At 35.5% G+C, this 20984-nt stretch overlaps 1 protein-coding gene across 21 annotated transcripts in view; it reads right to left on the bottom strand.

Annotated features, from left to right (window-relative positions):
- Positions 1-20984, bottom strand: part of LOC145248122 (disabled homolog 2-interacting protein-like) — a 1344959-nt gene that overhangs the window by 681915 nt on the left and 642060 nt on the right. The gene's annotated exons all lie outside the window — the stretch shown is intronic.

Genomic DNA, 20984 nt, shown 5'->3' with positions numbered 1-20984 from the left:
GATAAATGCCTCTGCTGGGTAATTTGGATACACATCGACCAATTAGCTTGGCTTGATCGTTTAGTTTTATGGCATATCCACACTTATCGAGTTATTTAATGCAGCAATGCGGTAATTTTGAGAAAAAAGTTTTTATGTTGTAAGTTCTTTATATCTTAAATATTTATCCATGTTTTTGGTTTGGTTGTTTTGTTTTATGGCATATCAGGACTTTTCAGGTGCTTTAATGCCGAATTCAGTGATTTTTGCAAAAATACGTTATATTCTTTATATCTCCAAATATTTATTCATGGTGTTTGGTTTAGTTGTTTTGTAGAGCAAAATTGTTGTGTTTGATTTTGACTTTTGCAATACAGTGTCATCTGATGCAAAGTAAAAGAAAAAAAAACAATAGCATCAATGTTTGATGCATTTTAAAGGCAGCCTGATCCGGTAGCACCAGACAAATCAGTTTGCAGGGCTCATTAATTTCATCTGTCCCCCTTCTTCAGACCCTTTGGGAATCATAGTCAGAGAGCAGAAAAAAACCTGGAAGCAACAAAGAAAGACATCCCTTCTCTCTCTCTCTCTCTCTCTCCTGTCTTGACCACTGGACTCTCCAGCATTGATGATTTTCGCCTGAAGATAATTGCTGACCAACTTGTGATCAGATAAAAAAATTTCCTTTCCTTATCTGAACATCATTCAACTTTCTCCTGCTTAAATATTTTCGTTGTTGTGCAAAAAACAGGTTTTGCTTTTTCCTCCATGCGACATTTCCATTTAATACTAATGTATAGAGGTGTGTATCTCGCACTTCTATAATGGTGACCCTGACATGATGTGCCAACTAAGAAGTACCCTTCCTCTCAAAAACTCCTAAAATTGGGGCTTTTACACTAGATCTTCTTTAAAGTAATACTCAAATTTGGGGGACGAGTTTGCGTAGTTGATGGTGTTGGAAAGTAGGGTAGGTATAAGAAAAAAACTAAAATTAAAAAACCTAAAATTACAAAAAAGCAATTGGGAAAGATGAATTGTGAGTGGGGCATGTGTAGGGATAAACACTTTGCCCAAGGTAACCTGGGAGATTTTGTAAACAAAAAGAAAACATCGAAATCTATTATTCTTTTTACGCCTAGTTGGGAGAAATAATAACTAAAAAAAAATACAAAGGATAGACTATTATATTATGGGCAGTTGTCTGCATGTATGTTTGTCTGTCTGGTGAAAATTTCAAAACTAGAAAACAAATATCCACAAAGTTGGTATTATTTTTATCAGCGTTGACCCGGTTGAATAATATCTAAGATTTAAGAAAAAAAATATTCATATTCTTTGACCCTAAACTGGCACAGATTCCAACCAAGGAGGAGGTGCTTTTCCAGCCAGATTATGTACTTAGTTAGTACATAATCTGGCTGGAAAAGTAACTTATTTTTTTATCAAAAAGTTAATTCTCCTTATGCCGATTCATGCCTCAATAAATCTATAAAAACTAGTTATGTGTGTGTATGTCCAGAGACAGGAATGGCTGGGCAAGGAGAAGGAGGGGAAAACTGGAGGAGGAAGAAAGAGAGAAAGGTAGAGAGAGACGGATAGAGTGAGAGAAGTTTTTAGAGAACAATATTACCCTTTTGCTAGGAAAGTATATAATAAAAAAATTTTTTTAAATGCTGACTTATTATGAAATTTAAGGTGAGGTAACATTAATTACATACATTCCAACGGAGAAAATTTAATAATATAAGTACAGGGTGATCTTCCCTACAAAAATGTCATTCATGGCATCTTTATATATAAAAGACAAAACGGCTGCAGCGTTTTTGTATGTCCAGCAAAGGCGTTTTTTGAGGGTAGGGGGGACAAGGGGTTACTATGTTTTAGAACTTTTTATATACTCCCTAGATTATAACATCTATGATTTGCGAAGAGACGTCGTATCTAGATTTATTTTGATCGACTTTTATAAAATTCATGCTATTCTCCAGGAGTAAGGAAGGAACAAGAAGAATATTATATAGATAAGGTCACCATTAATACATATGTGTATATATATATATATATATATATATATACACATACAGGGTGTCCACAAAGTCTGGCTACATTATGTAGCCAGACTTTGTGGACACCCTGTATGAATATATATATATATATATATATATATATATATATATATATATATATATATATATACACACTCCCCTATAAATTTTTTTGTTTTTGTGTATTGATATTCATATTAAAACTCTTTTTTCTATTTACTTAAAAAGAAAACACAACTCTGTTATATATGAGTCGTGGAATTGCATTCACTAGAAAAAGATCTAGCTAATTTGCATATTCGTTTAAACATTCATTTTAATTAATTCCCTATTAGTTTTTTCTCGGTTTTCTCATGGGATGATTATCTTTAGTTAACTATTATGTGTAATTATATTCATGCAGATATTATACATGATTTATACTTGCGTAATATTTGCGTAAGAAGCTTATAGTAAACACAAACCTCTTTCTATATATATTTATGCATGTGTGTATTTATATATTTGTTTAAAAAATTTTACCTACCAAACTCCTCTGGCAGTTTTTGGTCTACATGCATGAAACTTAATATATAGGGTATTTGAACCCATGCGAAACTTTATATTTGGGTTTTAGCCGGGGAAAATAGGTGCAAAAGTGCGAAAATTAAAGAAATGAAATTTACCAAGTGAAAGTCGAATGACGGCATTCCAAATATGCATGCGTAACGTAATAGCTATTGGTTCATATTTTAATTTTTAGCCTTGCAACAAACATGTCTCCATAGCTCAGGCATCAACGTCAAAGGAAAAAGTAAATCAAAAGCTTAATATTTTGGTTTCGATTCTCGGTGGTGGCGCACAAGTCATTTTTTAAAAAACTTTTTAAATCATTGGGTCCAATCTATAAATATAAAAGCGAAAATGTATTTATGTTTGTATGTGTGTTCGCTTTTTCTGTATGTCTACAAAAGGCTTTTTTCAGAGAAACGGTCGGTCTCCTAACAACTTTTTAAAACTTTTTATATCACATGTAAATCGTAATATCTCAGAGTTAACAACGGAGCTCGCCTGTCTATTTAATTTGCTCGACTTCGGGAAGATAAATATTCAACAGTTTTCGCTCGCAGCATGTGGGTTAGGCCTTTTCCTATAATAAAAGCGACACTAATTGTTTAGGTATTTTTCCGGTCTCGATCGCCGGAAATGTCCAAAAGCAATCAACTTTACTCAATGTAGAAATATTATTTCCTTATATCAGAAGACAATTGCTATTCAATTTGGACAAGTGGAGCTATTTCCCCCTACCCCCAACATCTTGGAAAAAAAAAGCGTTCCACACTAAATGATACCCCGAAGTAAAAAGTTGACCGCATTAAGTCATTAAAACGTGCACCTACTAATTTAAGTAATTAAATAAATTCAAACGTGGTTTCCGTTAGCATCTCGCTGTGGCCCAATGGTTAACGTCACACTCTTAATTTCCAATTTTGCCTCAAGGGTTCGGGTTCAATCCTCATACTTACCTACCAAAACATTTTTTTTATTTTAACCCCCCCCCCCCCGAATTTTGATTTACCCAAAACCACACACACCTCCAAACACCCGGGCAACGCCGGGTACCCCTCGCTAGTCTATATATATATAAGCGAAAATGTATGTATGTATGTTTGTGTGTCTGCTAAGAACTTTCGACAGACACGACGAAAATTCACAAACTCGGTATCATATCGAAGCCCCATCCTTCGCTCGAAAAATATCGAAAAATTGGCCAAAAACGTTCATTTTTTCACCCCGAAATCGACAATTTTCGACAAGGGAGGATCAACAAAAACGGTATTCTCGTGACGACGAGCGGTTCTACACATGCGCCAGATGACGTCATGACCTGATTTAGCTCAGTCGATTAGCGCGTTGGTTCATTTTTTGGTTTGAATATGGTGTGAGATGTCTTCTTTTTTTTTTCGATTTTTTAAATTTAAATATTGAACGAGTGTTATTTAAGCCATTTTTAACGTAACGTTCGTTTTCCTGTTTTGCTTTTTTTTTTTACTTCGCTTATCCACCCCCGACTACACACCCCAAAACACCCGGGTACGCACCGATTTTTTAAATTTTGATATCGAAACAGGCTTATTTAAGCCATTTTTCACGTGCTCGTTTTTCTGTTTGTATCGTTCGTTTGCCTTACGTTAATTTTTTTGTGTTTTTTTTTTCCTGCTTAAGTTTTAACGTTGTTTTCTTTTTTTTTACTTCGCTCATAACATAATATGTTATATATATAACATCATAAAACTCGACGACTTCCGTGCGCGCACTTGTCAATTTGGTTCTTACTTAAATAAATTCAAACATATCTCAGTAACTCATTCTGGCTGGCCGATTTTATTTTCAAACTTCGCCTCAGGGCTTCGGGTTCGATCCTACCTAACTTTAACCTCCCCCCCCCCCCGGTTTCTTTTTTATTTAACACCACACACACCTACAAACACCCGGGCAACGCTGGGTACCCCCGCTAGTATAATAATAAATACGAAATCTGCATTAATCAAGTATCATATTTAAGCATATTTTATCACTGGGCAATGCCGGGCAGACTGCTAGTATGAATATATATCTTTTATAATATACCTATTCATTAAGACCCCCTCTCGCCCCCCCCCCCCATGAATACCTATCGGGTTAAAATGGCCAAATTGACACTTTTGTGCTTATTAAAAAAAAAAAAAAATTGATGCCTTGGATTTTTATAAAACTTTCTGAAAAGTTGTAACTGACTGATATCTATATAATTTTGTTTGTCTATACTTTGTGATAACTTTTGGGTGTGTCCCAGGGGATCTTTTAGGACTAATAGAACCACTCCATTTTTAGGAACTATTTTACTATAGTTGTCCAAAATTTTCAGTGTATGTTGTAAATGAGATAGATGATTCCTCCGTTCAGTCTCAAAAAACAAAGGACACCACTGCACGTGTAATTGTGAGGCAAGGATTGCACAATAACCAACCCCACCTCTCCTGAATCGGCACTGTTTGAGTCCAGTGGCAAGGAGAAATCTAGGACGACTGAAAACAATGTCGAGATAAGCAAAGATTACATACAGCACCTGGAATCCCAAATGGTCACCCATTCAATCCTGACCAAGTTCAACGTTGCTTAACATCGGTGAACCAGCAGGAAAAAGTGTGTCAACGTGATCATGCCGTATCTAAATGAGATAGGTGACATAAAGCATAACAACGCTTACCAAACCAATGTTATTATTATGGAAAATTGAAAATATCTTACAACTAGCATGAGTGCCCGGCGTTACCCGGGTGTTTGGAGGTATGTGTTGAGCAAAAAAAAAAAAAAAAAAGTGGTAGTAGGAAGGCAGGATCCCGTGCCGCGAAGGAGGAAAAAAAAAAAATGGGAAAAGAATGTGACCTCTTTGCTTTTACGACCACCACCAAACCGAGAAGTGACGTAGGTTTAAATTAAGGCTAGACAATTAAAAAGAGGGGATGACTTTCGAAAATATCGGCGAGAAAAGCGACCCCTCCCTGTTGAAAGTGCCCAGTTGAGGGTGAAGAAATTAATGTTTTTAGCAAATTTTTCAGTATTTGTTATCTGAAGGGTCGAGCTTCAAAACGATACTGATCTTGTGAAAATCCGTCGCCTCTGTCGAAAGTTTTAGGCAGACATGCAAACATACATACATACATTTATATATTGGTAGCTCAAATTTCCGACCCAAACCGATTAAAAAGCTTGCCCTATCTCTGAATACCCTTTATGTAAAATTTCAAATGTTTAGACCAGAAATTGTCTGAGTAATTTGGTAGGGACTGCAGAGGTCAAATTCGTTTTGAACTTTGACCCCTATTATGACCCCTTAACATTTATTGTTTTAGGATCAAATCAAGTTATTAAATTACATCCATGTCCATGGAACCTATATCTAAAATTTCAAGTGTTTATACACAAAATTGGCGGAGTTTGGTAGAATTCTCAAAGGTCAAATCGTTGAATTTTGACTCCTTAACAGCCAAATTTCTGGCCGAAAACTGATTACAAAGATTTTCATCAAATCTCAGTACCCTGTATGTTAAATCTCGAGTCTGTAGACTGAAAATTGACAGAGTTATTGCGTAGGGAAATGTACTCAGACAGACAGACAGTCACACAGACACTTTCACTTTTCTATATAGATTTAAACAAACGGTTTATATAGCATTTTATTTTCTCTTTTTATCGTTTAAGCATCAATACTATGTAAGGAATAATGTGTAAGTTAGTTTTTATTAATACTCCTATTATAACGATATGAAAACTTTTTTCCATCTTTTTTTTTCACCCCAAATAAAGGACAGTGCCACTTTGATGTAGGGGGCTACTATCAGAGACATAAGTTGCAGGGATGCTATGTAGGGAATTGAGCAGCAAAATGTTTGTTCACATTACATTTGAACTTTTGCATGTCAGTACAGTTGAGGAAGCAGGAGCCCATAAGAGAATTCCGAGGTCTAGCAGTTCTGAGGAAGAAATTATTAGAGTAACTATGTAGGGGTGGGATTTTGCTGCTTGTCGGGTTTGTCAGGGGTAATTACATCAAGGGGGCACAAGAGCTTGTAGTTTGTCAGAGCATTCACCATTAAAATACTTGTAAAAGAGGTAGAGGGATGCAACATTTCGTCGATGGGACAGAGGTTGAAGCTTAGATGACAGTTCGAGACCTATCAGGTTGGCAACTCTCCTTTGAACCCTGCCCAGGAGTGAGAAAACAGTAGCAGATGCACCAGCCCAAATGTGACAACAATACTCCATACATGAGCAAACGGTGGCTTTGTAGAGGTACAGGATATTTTCAGGCGTAAGTAACTTTCTAGCATGGTAGAGAGAGCCCACTTTCATCGCAGCAGCTTTAACTTGTAACTTCAGCTTATAACGTCTTTAAGACACACGAATAATCATCCCATGATACACTAAGTGTGGTTGGGAAGCACTTCTTTAAATGTAAAATGTTAGCATAATAACTGTCCATCCATCGCTGCGTTGTCTCTTCACATTTTAAAGCAGCCAATGGGTCAGTGCCCTCTCAAGAAATCATGTCTCCCTCACCATTTTTTTTTTAAATGTTTTTTTTTTTTTTTTTTTTTTTTAAGACTACTTTTCGCTTTAATACCCATGGCTGAATCTTCGACCATCTTTTGAAGCGATCCAATTAAACGGTGTCACTGGAATGATCTTTACGCCATTGTTTGTCCAGTCACGTGATGTCTGCTTCCGGTGAATTGCAGAACCGTTTTTTTTTTTTTTTTTTTTTGTCTTTTCCATTGATCAGCGGTTTGACAACGGGCAACGGTGCGGAAATAGCGGTTGCTCAGTCAACCTATGAGAAACAATGGACCTTAATATATCGATATATAAATCTTCACACAAGGTCATGAGAAATGGCACGATACTTAAAGAATCATCCTTTTTGATGTATCGACATCAGGTTCTGTCCTGTCTTTTAGTCTTCCTTTCATCTGTGAATCGATATTGAGTTGTCGCAGAGCGGGTTTAACCAGACATAACTGGATAGAAAAGCGTGTGCATGTTTTATTTGAAATTTGATTTTATGCGAGTTAATCAACGTTTGTTTCCCTAAGGTTTTTTTTTTTTTTCATATATAAACACACACAACGCATGCTAAAATACACATATGATTCGGGATTCAGTTATGTTTGTAAAAAAAAAATCTGTTCTAATTGTTCTAATCATATATTGACTGATTAAGAAAGAAAAAAAAATATTCAGTAACGCGGAGGCTAAGTTAGCAATAAATCTCGTTATCTGATTTCGATGGGATATACAATGGTTTTTCCAGCCATTTCTGGCACGTTAATCTCGTAGATCTTCATATTCCTTCAACTTGCACGGATAATATATATATATATATATATATATATATATATATATATATATATATATATATATATACACCAGTAGGGTGATCCGGCGTTGTCCGGAATTGAATGATGATCACACTCCTATATTTTTATTGTCATCAAAATCCGTGAAATCGATCATTTTTTTTAAATCAAATTGATTGATTGCCTGCTCCTATTGGGGACCCATCGCAATGCACCTGGAGGAGGCTTCTCACGCCTCTTGCAGCGACTTAGTTTACAATATATTGTAGTCTACATTGCACTGTAGAGAATCTACTGTTGATTTTATAAAATTATTTTTTATATATAATGGCTTGAATTAAAGTTTAAAATGCAAAAGTGAAATATTATGCTTCAGTTGTACTCTTAATAGAAACATTCATTTCGAATTCGCCCTTGTCATATCAAAGAACTTACTGTTGATTTTATATGTCGGGCCTTTCGGCTTGTGTTGTAATAAAAATTCCTAAATGCGCTTGTGATGTTAGGCTGTGACCTCCTGTTCCTTCTTTCATTGGATTATTTCAATTATCGATACTTATTGAAGACATTCTAACACAAAACCTATTTAAGAACACTGCCAGGCACATAAAGTACCTTCGTCTGAAATTTCATAAAAATCGACCCAGCTGTTTTCGAATCCATAGGGAACGAACTCACAGACAGACACAGACAAAGTTTCTTTTATATAATAGTAGAGATAGAGATATATGGCGAGATGAAAAAGTAACAAACCAAATTATATATTCATTAACATTTCGTCTTTATTTCAAGACTTCTTCAGCATTAATAATTTGGAGAAAATAAAATACCAGTACAATATATGAAGATATATTTGTGTTTGTGATGTGAAGAAAAAAAATCTTTTTCACATTACAAACACAAGTATATCTTCAAATATTGTACCGGTATTTTATTTTATTCAAATTATTCATCCCGAGGAAGTCTTCAAATAAAAATGAAACGCTGATGAACATATAATTTTGATTTGTTCCTTTTTCATCTCTCCATCACATCGGACTATTATTTCCATCATATATATATGAGGTTTCTATTCTATACACTTTATTAACAGTTTGCATGTTAAAATATACCTTACATCTGGGATTGAGTTAGGTTACAAATAATGTTTTGATTGTTCGAATTAGCCATCATTAATAATTAACTGAACATGACAACAATCTCTTTCTTTGATATTTATGCATTTCTCTTTATCCCCCCTCCTACTGCCAATTCAATCACTCTCTAATATTTCTTTGGGATTTTGTGAGCATTTAGAAAAACAGTGACTCAAGTTGCCATCTAATTTACACGTGTGTCTGTACATGCCACAAATGCACATCTAAAGTAAATAAGTCTCTTTACTTCTATATAAGAATATTAAAAAGCAATAGTTATCCCCTCCCATAGCCCCATCACCGCCCCACAAAAGAGTGATGCCAAATAGTTGAGAAGGGTCAAGGAGGATGGAAAGACCAAGGAGAGTGCACTGACCTGACCTCCACTGGACAAGTGCAAAGAAAACTGGGACATTGGAGAGGCTTATTGCCACTCAAATTCCAGTGGAGACCAATAGCCACTGCCTGCGAGAAATCAATGGTAAGTGGTTGTTACGATAACGCAAATTCATTTGCAAATGTTATCGAAAGAGGTAGAAAGTATTGGGAATCTGGGGAGACTTGTTGCCACTCAGCTTCCAGGATTAAAAAACATCACAGGTTGTTTTCAATGAGAGATCTTTGATGACCTACGTGAAAGCTCCTTAGTAACCAATAATATCAGTGTATTATTTGGATTAAATGGGCAATTGTTTTCATTTTCAGTGCTATTTACACAACGTTTCAGCCGATGTAACATCCGACCTTCAACACAAGATATACACGTGATTTAACGTTATGTCTCACCAGCAATACTCTTGTTTTTGTGAATTTAGTTTTTCTAAAGACTTACAATTTGTTAATGGATTTAATTAAAAATTTTAATCATAAATAATTTAGAAATTATACCTCCTAAAGTGTTGTCTGATATTGTTATTGACTTTATATTTATTCATTTTTTTTTTTTTTTTGTAAATTCACTTTCAACTAGATCCCAAAAAAACGAAATCTTGGAAGTCTGAAATTTCATATAGATTCTTGAGTTCGACAACAGCCCTAACCTCTGACAGTTGAGTTTTTATTGCATGATAATTCACCCCCCCCCCCCTACACACACAGTGTGTGGAATTGACATGGAACGAGTTTTACGAATACTCATATGAATGTTTGTCTCGGAGTTTACCAGATATTAGAATCCCATCAGGCATGTTTGCGAAATGTTAGACTTGAGCTAATTCGGTGCAGTCACACTCCATAAACACAATTCGGCCGCAGAAGACACATTCAACACACCCAACACCCACGAAGTCCAGCACCTTGGAGATGCCATGCTAGATTTTGTAACAACTATCATTCAGGCGAAACATGGGGTAGGGTTTGGTGTGTGTGTGTGGTGGGGGGGGGGGCACCACATTTCTCCTTGGCCAAACATGGCGACTTTCTACACCTGAAGAAGATTAAAGAGCACATCGCCCGAAACGTTGTGCAAATGACACTCAAGATGAGACCAATTGTCCAATTAATCCAAATAATACAACAAATCAATAGGTCACCGGGACATCTAGCATTGTAACAAAATGCATAAGTTCTTTCGTTGAAGTTTCTGATTTTTCGAGATGAGGATTGATTATTCCTATTATTTGGATTCATTGGATTGCTGTTCTCATTTTGAGTGTGATTTTTCACAATGTTTCGGTCGATAGTAATTGTCCGTATTTTTGAGATGAGGTGTTTTCATTGATTGAGATTGTCGGACTGACTTCCTCATCTTGGTTGTTATCGTCATAACGTTTCAAAACGTTACAAAACACCTGATGAAGGCCGGAGGGCAAAACGGCTGAAACGTTGTGACGATAACAACCAAGATGAGGAAGTCAGTCCGAGTTTCAGCCGATGTCACCTCAGATCTTCTTCAGGTGTATCTTGTCAAAGTCGGGAATGTTTCCGTTGAACTTGTGAATTTGGACAGAATTTCGAATGCAAACCTTTATTTACTTCATGGGGATAGCACGCTCTTGTTACATCAGTCATGGCAGAGTAGAGGTCCTAAGTAATTCGCAATTGTATTTTTTGATTGTCCACATGGAGAATCGAACCTTCAATCTTCAGGTGAATATCACGTTTACAATTGATTTTTTCAAGTACTCTAAACCACTACGCCACGGGTTCTTACAAAACATTGTGAAAATGACACTCAAGATGAGAACAGTAGTCCAATGAATCAAAATAATACGGAGTTATTTTGTTGTATAAAACAAATATATTTTTTACTAGTTTAGATCATTTTCAATAATATGGTTCTTTGCGTTTCATTATGAGAACTCACCTGATCGAAAACCCAAAATGTCCACCCTCTGTCAAACTACTTCCCTACCCCGTCTATTTGAAAAGAATCAAAGGTAAAAACCTTAAACTTTTTGGCCATGTCAAACGATCAATTACTGGCCTGTCAAAGCTATGTTTTGAGGGTATTTTAGAAGGCAAAAAGAGGCAGAGGAAAGCCAAGGAGAGAAAATATTTTTGATTGGATATCTCTCAACAGTTGGGCGTCCATCAACCAACTTGCCCTGGATCGAAAGGAATGGCGAAAAATAATTTGCAAGCAAGCAGAAGATGCGACTCATGATGATGACGTATATGAAATGTTTGTTGTATTATTTTTTATTTGTTTGTAATGTCCATTTGTTTTACTTACATTTTGTTTTCCACTCTTATTTATTCTCAACAAGGTATATTGTCACTCGGACGTAAGCAGCTACGATTTGGAACTATGTCTACAGGGGACTATGTAGGAAAATGAGCGAGATGCCTGTTCACATTATATTTAAACTTTTGCAGGCTAGCACACTCATGGAAACAGGAAACAGAGCGAGTTTAAAAGTCTAGCAACCTGAAGAAATAAGATAGTAGAATAGAAAGCTTTCTGGCATCTAGAGAACTCAGTAGTAAAGAGGTGGGATTTTGTTGCTTGATGGGTTAGTTGAAGGTATGTATGTTGAATGAGGAACAAGTGCTATGAATTCATCAAAGCACATGCCATTAAAGTACTCATAAAACAGGCACAGGGAGGCAAAATTGTGGCGATGGGACAGAGGCTAGAGCTTGGTTAAGAGTGTGGCGCTTTTTTTGGACCCTGTCTAAGAGTGAGGGACTAGTGATACATGCAACAGCTCAAATGTGGCAACAATGCTCAATGCATGGGCGAATGCTGTCTTTTAAGAGATATAGGATACTCTCAGGTGTGAGGAAATTTTCTAGCATGATAGAGGGAATCTACCTTCTTTGCTGCAGAATTGTCAACCTCAATGTGTGCTCCAATTCACATTGCCTGTGCATGCTAAACTGAGGAGTTTTAACGATAAACTCTTACGTAGGGTATTATTAGTCGTAGTTATCAGTGGATGAGAATGTTTTTTTTTTTGTTATTGTTAAAGGAAAGAAGTTTAGTCTTAGTAGCATTAAACACAATTTTGAATATTTACTTTTGATCTTTCCCTTTTAACAAGTGTTGTAGTTTATATACAGAATTTGCTGACGGAATTGTAAACATATAAATTTTTTAAATAATTTTTTGTAAGTTCCGGAATTTTTTTTTTAGATGCGGATTAATAATTTGTATCATTCAGACTACTGTTCTCATTTTAGATGTTATCTTCACAATGCTACAGTCGATGTAACCTCTGGCCTTTTTGGGACGCATCTCATAGAACTCTTGGTATCCTTATGGAATTTCAAGCAGAACCCTTCATCTAATACACGAGAGTATATTGTTTTCATTCTGTCAGCCATGACCAAGTTTAAATTAGTATTTTATTCTTAGTTAATATTGTGAAACAATGGATAAAGTTATTAACCCTACCAAACCAAGTTACCGATATACTGGTAATTTTCGAGTTACTGCTAAACCGATATTTTTTTACCCACGTGTTTTTGTGTTGTCCAGGAGCCAAAAATAGCTACCGAACCACGGCACTGCATCTGACCCCCTCTGTGTTGTGTGCATAAAGAAACACCTGAGATACAACAGACAGCACCCTGGAGTATCTTAGAAACACAACCTCCCCAAAGAAGGTGAGGACAAGGTTCTGGTGTACCCACTGCAGAAAGTACCTGTGCATCAAAGAGGGCTCCACCTTGTGGGCGGACTGGCACACGAAGGCTGAATACTGGCAGTAGATGAAAGGCAAAAAATTACTAATGCGTTTAAATTTTTCCACAATTCTACCCATGCTATGCCAGGCATAGGGGCAAATTAGGTTCAGTAGCTCAGGTGTGGTAGGGTTAAGTAATAATCAGTTCTTTCTCGAGTGAAGGTTCAGTCCTCAATACAGGTGATCTATTATATAAATCTTACCTGTCTGTTTAAGTGTATGTATGTGTGTATGTATGTATGTATGTATGTATGTATGTTTATATGTCTGCCTAAAACTTTTGACAGAAGTGACGGATTTTCACGAGATCAGTATCGTTTTGAAGCTTGACCCTTCGGACGAAAAATTTTGAAAAATTGGCTCAAAAAACATTAATTCCTTCACCTTCAACTGGGCACTTTTCTACAGGGAGGGGTGTCTTTTTCGGCAATATTTTTGATAGACTAGCCTTAATTTAAACCTTCGCCACTTTTGGTTTGACGATGGACGCAACCACACAGATGTAATTTTTTCCACGTCCTTTTCCTTCTTCGCGGTACAGGTTCGAGCCTGCTTGCCTGCCTACTACCACTTTTTTTATTTTTGCTCAACTCACCTCCGGGCAACGCCGGGCACCCAGGCTAGTACTAAGAATGGAATAAAGTCTGAAATTTCATATAGATTCTTGAGTTCGACAACAGCCCTAACCTCTGACAGTCGAGTTTTTATTGCATGATAATTCACCCCCCCCCCACACACACACAGTGTGTGGAATTGACATGGAACGAGTTTTACGAATACTCATCTGAATGTTTGTCTCGGAGTTTACCAGATATTAGAATCCCATCAGGCATGTTTGCGAAATGTTAGACTTGAGCTAATTCGGTGCAGTCACACTCCATAAACACAATTCGGCCGCAGAAGATACATTCAACACACCCAACACCCACGAAGTCCAGCACCTTGGAGATGCCATGCTAGATTTTGTAACAACTATCATTCAGATTCAGGCGAAACATGGGGTAGGGTTTGGTGGGGGGGGACGCCACGTTCTAATGCAACTTCCTTTAATCTTTGACAGTGAATAAACGTTGAAGAATAAAGGAAGGAGATGGGGAATTATTGATGAAGAAGATAGAAAATAAAATGCAAGTGTAAAGTGAAGAGAGAAGAAGATGAGATGGGTAAGTGTGGCTGAAAGGAAGACTGGGTTAGAGATGCTGCGACGAGTTAGAGGTGTCAGCATTGGCAAAGAGATGGGGAGTGTCCAATGAGGAAGGGGATCGGTACATAAAAGAGGACAGGTGGTTTGGATGCATTAGAAGAAAAGGAAGAAGAAATTGAACTTGAAATTTCGATCCTATAATCTACTTTATCTGCTCAAAGTGGATTGAGAAGATGAGGGTGAATTCGCAGTTGGATGGTGGTGGTGGGGGGTTATTGTTTTTCGTGTAGGGAAGATGACTTTCAGGAATTAGTACATGGTTACCAGAAAGAATATCATGTTTAATGTTGCCCTGGAGAATACAGTGAGATGGGGAGCACAGTGTGAGGAGGAAGAGAATGGGAAGATGAAGAGGGTAAAGAGAGATGGGAGTAAGAGAGAGAGAGAGAGAGAGAGAGTAACCAGGCAGAAAAAAAATGAAGGGAAAGATAAAGTAATAAGATTAATAAGAGAAAGAGAAAGAGAGAGAAATTACAGAGACATAAGTGAGAGAGAGAGATAAGTGAGTGAGAAAGAAATCAGAGAGAGAGAAGCCAGAGAGAGAGAGAGAGAGAGAGAGAGATAGGTCAGAGATAGAGAGATAGATAGAGATAAGTCAGAAAGAAAGAGATATAGATATAAATCACAAAGAGAGAGAGAGAGAGAGAGCTTCATAAATAAAAGGTCAAATATAATTGAATAAGCACATTTTTCCCATATATATATATATATATATATATATATATATATATATATATATAAAGAGAGAAAGATATATATATATATATATACATTTATATTATATATAAATTATAATTAAATAATAATTTTTTTTATATCTACAGACACTAGTGTTTCATGCTTACGCAATCATCAGTGTAGGATGACAAGTCCTGCCGGTCGGGAGATTCGAACCCAGCCAGAAAGCCAACTTATAATTCAATTAAAATTCCTAATCCTCATCTCAAAAATTCAGAAACTTAAAAACTGGCAGATTCTACAAAAAACCTTTCAAACGTAATGCCTCCTATTTTTTTTATTCTACCCGAATGGATCAAAGGGGATTGCAAATTGCATTGTTATGATGACTGAACTTATGCATTCATGACCTGAAAGTTTTATCTCTCTGTTAGTAATGTTGATGGTGTGAAACTAAGGAAGCAACCCCTGTCATGGACGTGCGTCAGAATTAGAGAAGCGTCATTGAATTCCTTCACACAGAAAAAATTGAACCAATCAACATTTACCGGCGCCTGTTGAACATTTACAAAGCCGATGCAGTTGGTGTCAGCACAGTTAGAAAATGGGTTCGTCGATTTCAGAGTGGCGACAAAGATATGAGTGACAAACTTTTACAACCAAGTCATCAAAAGAGGTTGGCAAAAATGCATTGAGAATGGTGGTGATTACGTAGAAAAATAAATTCTGGGGCACAAAATATCGCTCGTTTTAATGGTACTAATCCCGTTTTCCTGGCTGTTCAACGTTTTAATTTTTGAGTAAATAAATAGGCCTTACTTTTGGAATGACACCTGTATCATAGACAATACATTCCCCAGTTCTCACAGCCCTTTTCTTTTTTTCAAATCCTACCTTAACAGACAATCTACGCCATCTTTATTTGTCGAGACACAAAATTATTCGTTGATAAACAGCGCCAATGAAAAAAATGAAGAAGGATTACGATTACCAAAAATTCCAGCAACTGTTGCAATTTTTTTTAATAATAGAATTTTTCTTTTTTTTTTTTCGCACATATGTTGATGGCTTCATTTTCCACACATTTCTATAATAGGCGAGTTTTTCGCCTGTCACGTTCAAGTTTGAAAGAGCATCTTCGTTAGTTTGTCAAGCTAAAGTTTGAAATATTTTCTTTAATCTATCATGCTCAAATTTGAAACAGCATCTTTGTTAGTCTGCCACATTTAATTTTTAAATAGTTTCATTGCTCTGTCATGCTTCAATTTGAAATACCATTTTCATTGTAAACGCACAAATTGAATAGGCGTATCTTACTTTATATGCGTCTAAACATATCTACAAAAAGGATCTGTCTGTCGGTCGATATTTCATGCTCAAGTTTGAAATCACATTTTTGAAATCGGATTTTTATCAGTAAACGCACATCTTACGTATAATCATTTTTAATTAATTCTTTCTCATTCTCACTTTGTGCCTTTTTCTCTTTGCATCTGTTTTCTGTCTCTCTTCCTGTGCCTCTCACTCTCTCTTTTTACACCTCCGTCTCCCTTTCCCCCTCTCTTTCTCTCACATACACTCTTCTCTCCCAATATATTAATCCTAAGTTTTGTCAAATTTCCACAACAAAGCAAAAAAAAAAAAAAAACATCTTACAAAAGAGACAACAATCTAAAAAATTGTAAAATAAAAATAAAATAAAAACCCAACATTTCTTTTATTTAATAACTAGCGGGGGTACCCGGCGTTGCCCAAGTGTTTGTTTCCGGGACGGGGGGGGAGTTTTAAAAAATTTTATGGTAGGTAAGTAGGAAGGATCAAACCCGGAGTCATGAGTAAAAGTAGGAAAATAAAGTGTGAAAAAAAAACAAAAAAAAACGACTACGGTAGGTCGGCGCGAACGTGAAAATATAATGTGAATTGTCCAGCACGCTAACCACTACGCCACAGAGCACTGCAGCTTAGTTTAGTGATTTTAAATAACTTCACATGAAAGAACTACGAAGCCAAACCGGTGTTCTCTTCTCAACTGTTCCTTGTGAACGATCCCCAAACGGTGTTAAGTGGTGGCAGGGGGAGGAGGAATTTATTAGAGAGAAAATATTTTACCACTTCCATTGATCCTAACCGATTTTGGCCGTGACTTCTCAGCAGAAAAAGTATAGAAACCTAAGATTATCGAGGAATTTGAGAAATAATAAGCCTATAACACACCTCAGATATTGTTCTGCCGTTTGTGCATATTATATTTGCATGAAATATCTTGATTTTTAATCCTATTAATGTCAAAATCAGACGGGAAAAAATGAGTTTTTTATTTATATAGAGAAGAAGAAGAAGAGAAGAGAAGAGATAGAGAAGAGATAATAACAATTTGAGACAAATAACAACAAAGTTTTATCATATTCTTTTTATTCTTTCTAAAGAGTTTCATCTTTGGCTCATTTTCTTCCAAAATGGTGAAGTCTTCAACGGAATTGTACTTTTAAGAATTTAATCTATTTTAAGAAACGTGTTTGTTTAGAAATTGCTTTTTATCCTTTAAAATGATTTGATGGTAAAGTTTTTTTTTTTAAAGATAAAATTTGTTTTATAAGATTCCAGACTACAAGAGCATTGGAATGAAGATCAAAAGAATCTCTTGGTAAGGATCGCTCATGGTAATGCTTCGTCACTTCTAAAAAAAATTCCATTGGATGAAAGCATGTAAAAATGATGTCAATAAAACGGAAATTTCCATATATGGTTAGAATAAGAGAAAGGGATTTTCTACAAGAGAGTAAGTTAGAAGTAATATTGACGTGTACCGGAAGTTGTGTCATGGGAGGAAGTGCATGGTAGAGAAGTGAGATCAATTCTACTTTCTTAGGTGTTTGGCATGTGTGTGTGTGTCAGTCAAGTTCGTGGGAGAGAACCCTAGAAGAGTACTCGAATATTAAGAAAAATAAAAAAAATAATATAATATTTGACAAATATCGGTACCGTCGGTTTCAAATTCAAACAAAGAAGATCTATAGTTGGTCTGCTGGATGAGAGTCCGGTACAGAAAACCAACTATAGGTCACCTTTGTTTGGATTTGAAACCAACAGTACCGATTAGTGTTTGGACGATTAATTGGAATTGGAAAAATTGGAACTTTTTGAGGTATTGGAATCGGAGTCAGAAAAATTTGTGCCAAAAACGACTCCTTTAATTGTTTTTTTTTTTTTTTTTTTTTTTAATTATTTGATTTTGTTTCAAACAAATTCTTTCACTACTGGTAGTAATGATAAAATAAATATTTATTGATTTTTAATATTTATTGATTTTAAATATTTATTGATTTTACACTACTAGTAAAATTAAAAATGACTGTGAAACGTATATGCAAATGTATATACATTCATTAGAAGAACATTTTATAGCACTAGACGATGCACAAGTTTAGACATAAATACATATATACTCGGCTAATTGTATCGGAATCGGGAATTGCATTTAGAAACTTAGAACGCTTTGTTTTATTATTTATTTATTAAGCTTTCTAAATTGTGAATGTTGGACTGCAGATGTCTCAGGACTGTCCATAGACTGTTGAGACTTTGAGAATTTGTTTTTATGCACTTTTTTCTGCTGATGAGTCGCCCAGTTGGTAAACTTATAATTAAGAACCATTATATACTTAAATGCCAACTATGAACCAAAATAATTGTACGCAAGTGCTGCCAATACAACCCTAACCTTTTTGAAATGGACAAAATGAGTGTCTATTCCTGTTAAAGTGATGGATTATGAAAAAAATATTTATAGCTCTAGTATTGCATTATTGAGCTTTCTAAAAGAAATGTTGTGTTATTTGCTTATATATTAGAATACTATTCAAATAGTAAATTATATATATATATATATATATATATTCTGGAAAGAATGCATAAAAACGTTCTCCTGACATCTGACTTCATGCACCGTTTCACAACTACCTTTTGAAATTTTTTCTGAAATTTTCTTTTGTTCATTTCTTTTCCACCTGATAATTTGACGAAGAATCAAAAACGTTTACGATACATATAGAACATACAATAATTTTTTATTTTTATTTTAATACAAAAAAGATCATAAAAGTTGAAATGCAAAAATAGTATAATTAAGTAGATACTTTCTGTAATTAACAATCCTTGCTTCAATGAAAAAATGCTGTCTAAATGCACACAATTCAAATGATACATATATCTAAGATATAAAAGGCTATATATCTATTTGCCTGTCTGTCTCCATATTTTCAAACTTTATCTCCTCCAAAACTAAAAGTTGCAAAGTGGTGCTAGGAGCCCCAAACGATTGGATTTTTTACAGACTGTTCTGTCAAATCTGTATCTGAGGCTGCGGATCTTGATAGCATTGTCTTCCTTGTTAGATGTAACTTTAGGATGAGCAGATGTAGGGGCATCACGAACACTGCCGGTGTTTGGATGCTTTTGCACAGTCTTTCATATCGTTTTCTCATCACATTTCAATGTGCAGGTGAATTCTCGATTGGATAAACCAGAAAGGTGGAGATTAATGAGCTCCTGACGATCATTAAGAGAAAGCCGAAGCATATGGACTAAATGTTACGTTGCATAACCTGGAATAACAACAATTACGATTAGAGATGCTTTGTGGCATAAACGGTGGATATTTTAAGCTCATTTGTTTCTGCGGAGTTTCTTTTTGCTTCCTTGGTTTGAAGTCATTTTTTTAAATTGATGTAGATACTAGGATACTTTAATTAAAAGTCAAATATGAACAGGTAAAATTATAGGGGAATAAAAGGCGCATCGAATGAAGTATAAGTTGTTTAAACAGTTACATTCAATTTAATTCAAATTTGCAGGTTTTGAAAAAAAATGACAAGTATGGACTTTTTTTTTTGGTGTCAGTGTGTGTGTGTGTATATATATATATATATATATATATATATATATATATATATATATATATATAGAGAGAGAGAGAGAGAGAGAGAGAGGTTAAGTTTGAAATAGCACTTTCCTTGATCTGTCATGCTGAAATATGCAGCATAATCGCGTTGACACAGTGGTTCTCATTAGATCATCGAAGTTAAGCAATGCTGATTCTTGCCGGCACTGGATGGGCGACTATTTGGAAATACCAAGCTTTGCAAGAACTGCAAAATCCTAACTGTCATAATCTTTCCTGCTTTGTGATTCGAGACTACTTGTGAATTTATTATTTCCTATAAACTTCCTCCTTTGGAGGAAACCGGCTTGACATGCCTAGGTTGAAACTACCAATTTTTTTATCATGCTTAAGTTGAAATACCACTTTCATTAGTCTCTCATACCAAAGTTCGAAATCGCATTTTTATTGGCCTGCCTGTTCTAAATAGCACTTTCATTTGCAGTTCTAAATATCACTTTCATTTGTCTGTCATGCTTAAGTTCGAAATATCACTTTCATTGGCCTATAATGCTGAATTCGAAATAGAACTTTCGTTGATCTATAATGTTGCAGTTCGAAATGGCACTTCCATCATGAAATGCACCAATTGAATGGATGTATCCCACAAATATTCAGTCATGATCTTGCTGGATGAAAATGAATTTTTTAAAAAACTGATCGAGACTTTTATGATTTGATCACTTTCATAAAACATGAATTTTAATTTTTAGAATAAAATATTTTTAAAGAAGAGACCAGAAACTAAACGTGTCAAATCAAAGTGACAGAGTTCTTTGAAAATCTCATCCATCAACGGCGGCCATTTTGATTCAAGTTATTTATCATGGTGTCTCCCTTTTAAGCCATTAAGTCCCAGAATATCTCAATTTTTTACAATTGAGTTGAAACTTTGTGTAATGACTAAAAATGGGTTAGAATACATAAATTGAAAGTGAAAAGTTATTGATTTCTCTTAGAATATTGACTTTCCTATAAATAGGAAACTGGG

The sequence above is a fragment of the Euprymna scolopes genome, chromosome 26, assembly GCF_053919585.1.
Source record: "Euprymna scolopes isolate OS-2025 chromosome 26, ASM5391958v1, whole genome shotgun sequence".
Classification (NCBI taxonomy): Eukaryota; Metazoa; Mollusca; class Cephalopoda; order Sepiida; family Sepiolidae; genus Euprymna; species Euprymna scolopes.
The sequence above is the reverse complement of the archived record's forward strand: the minus strand, read 5'-3'. Positions and strand labels throughout refer to the sequence as shown.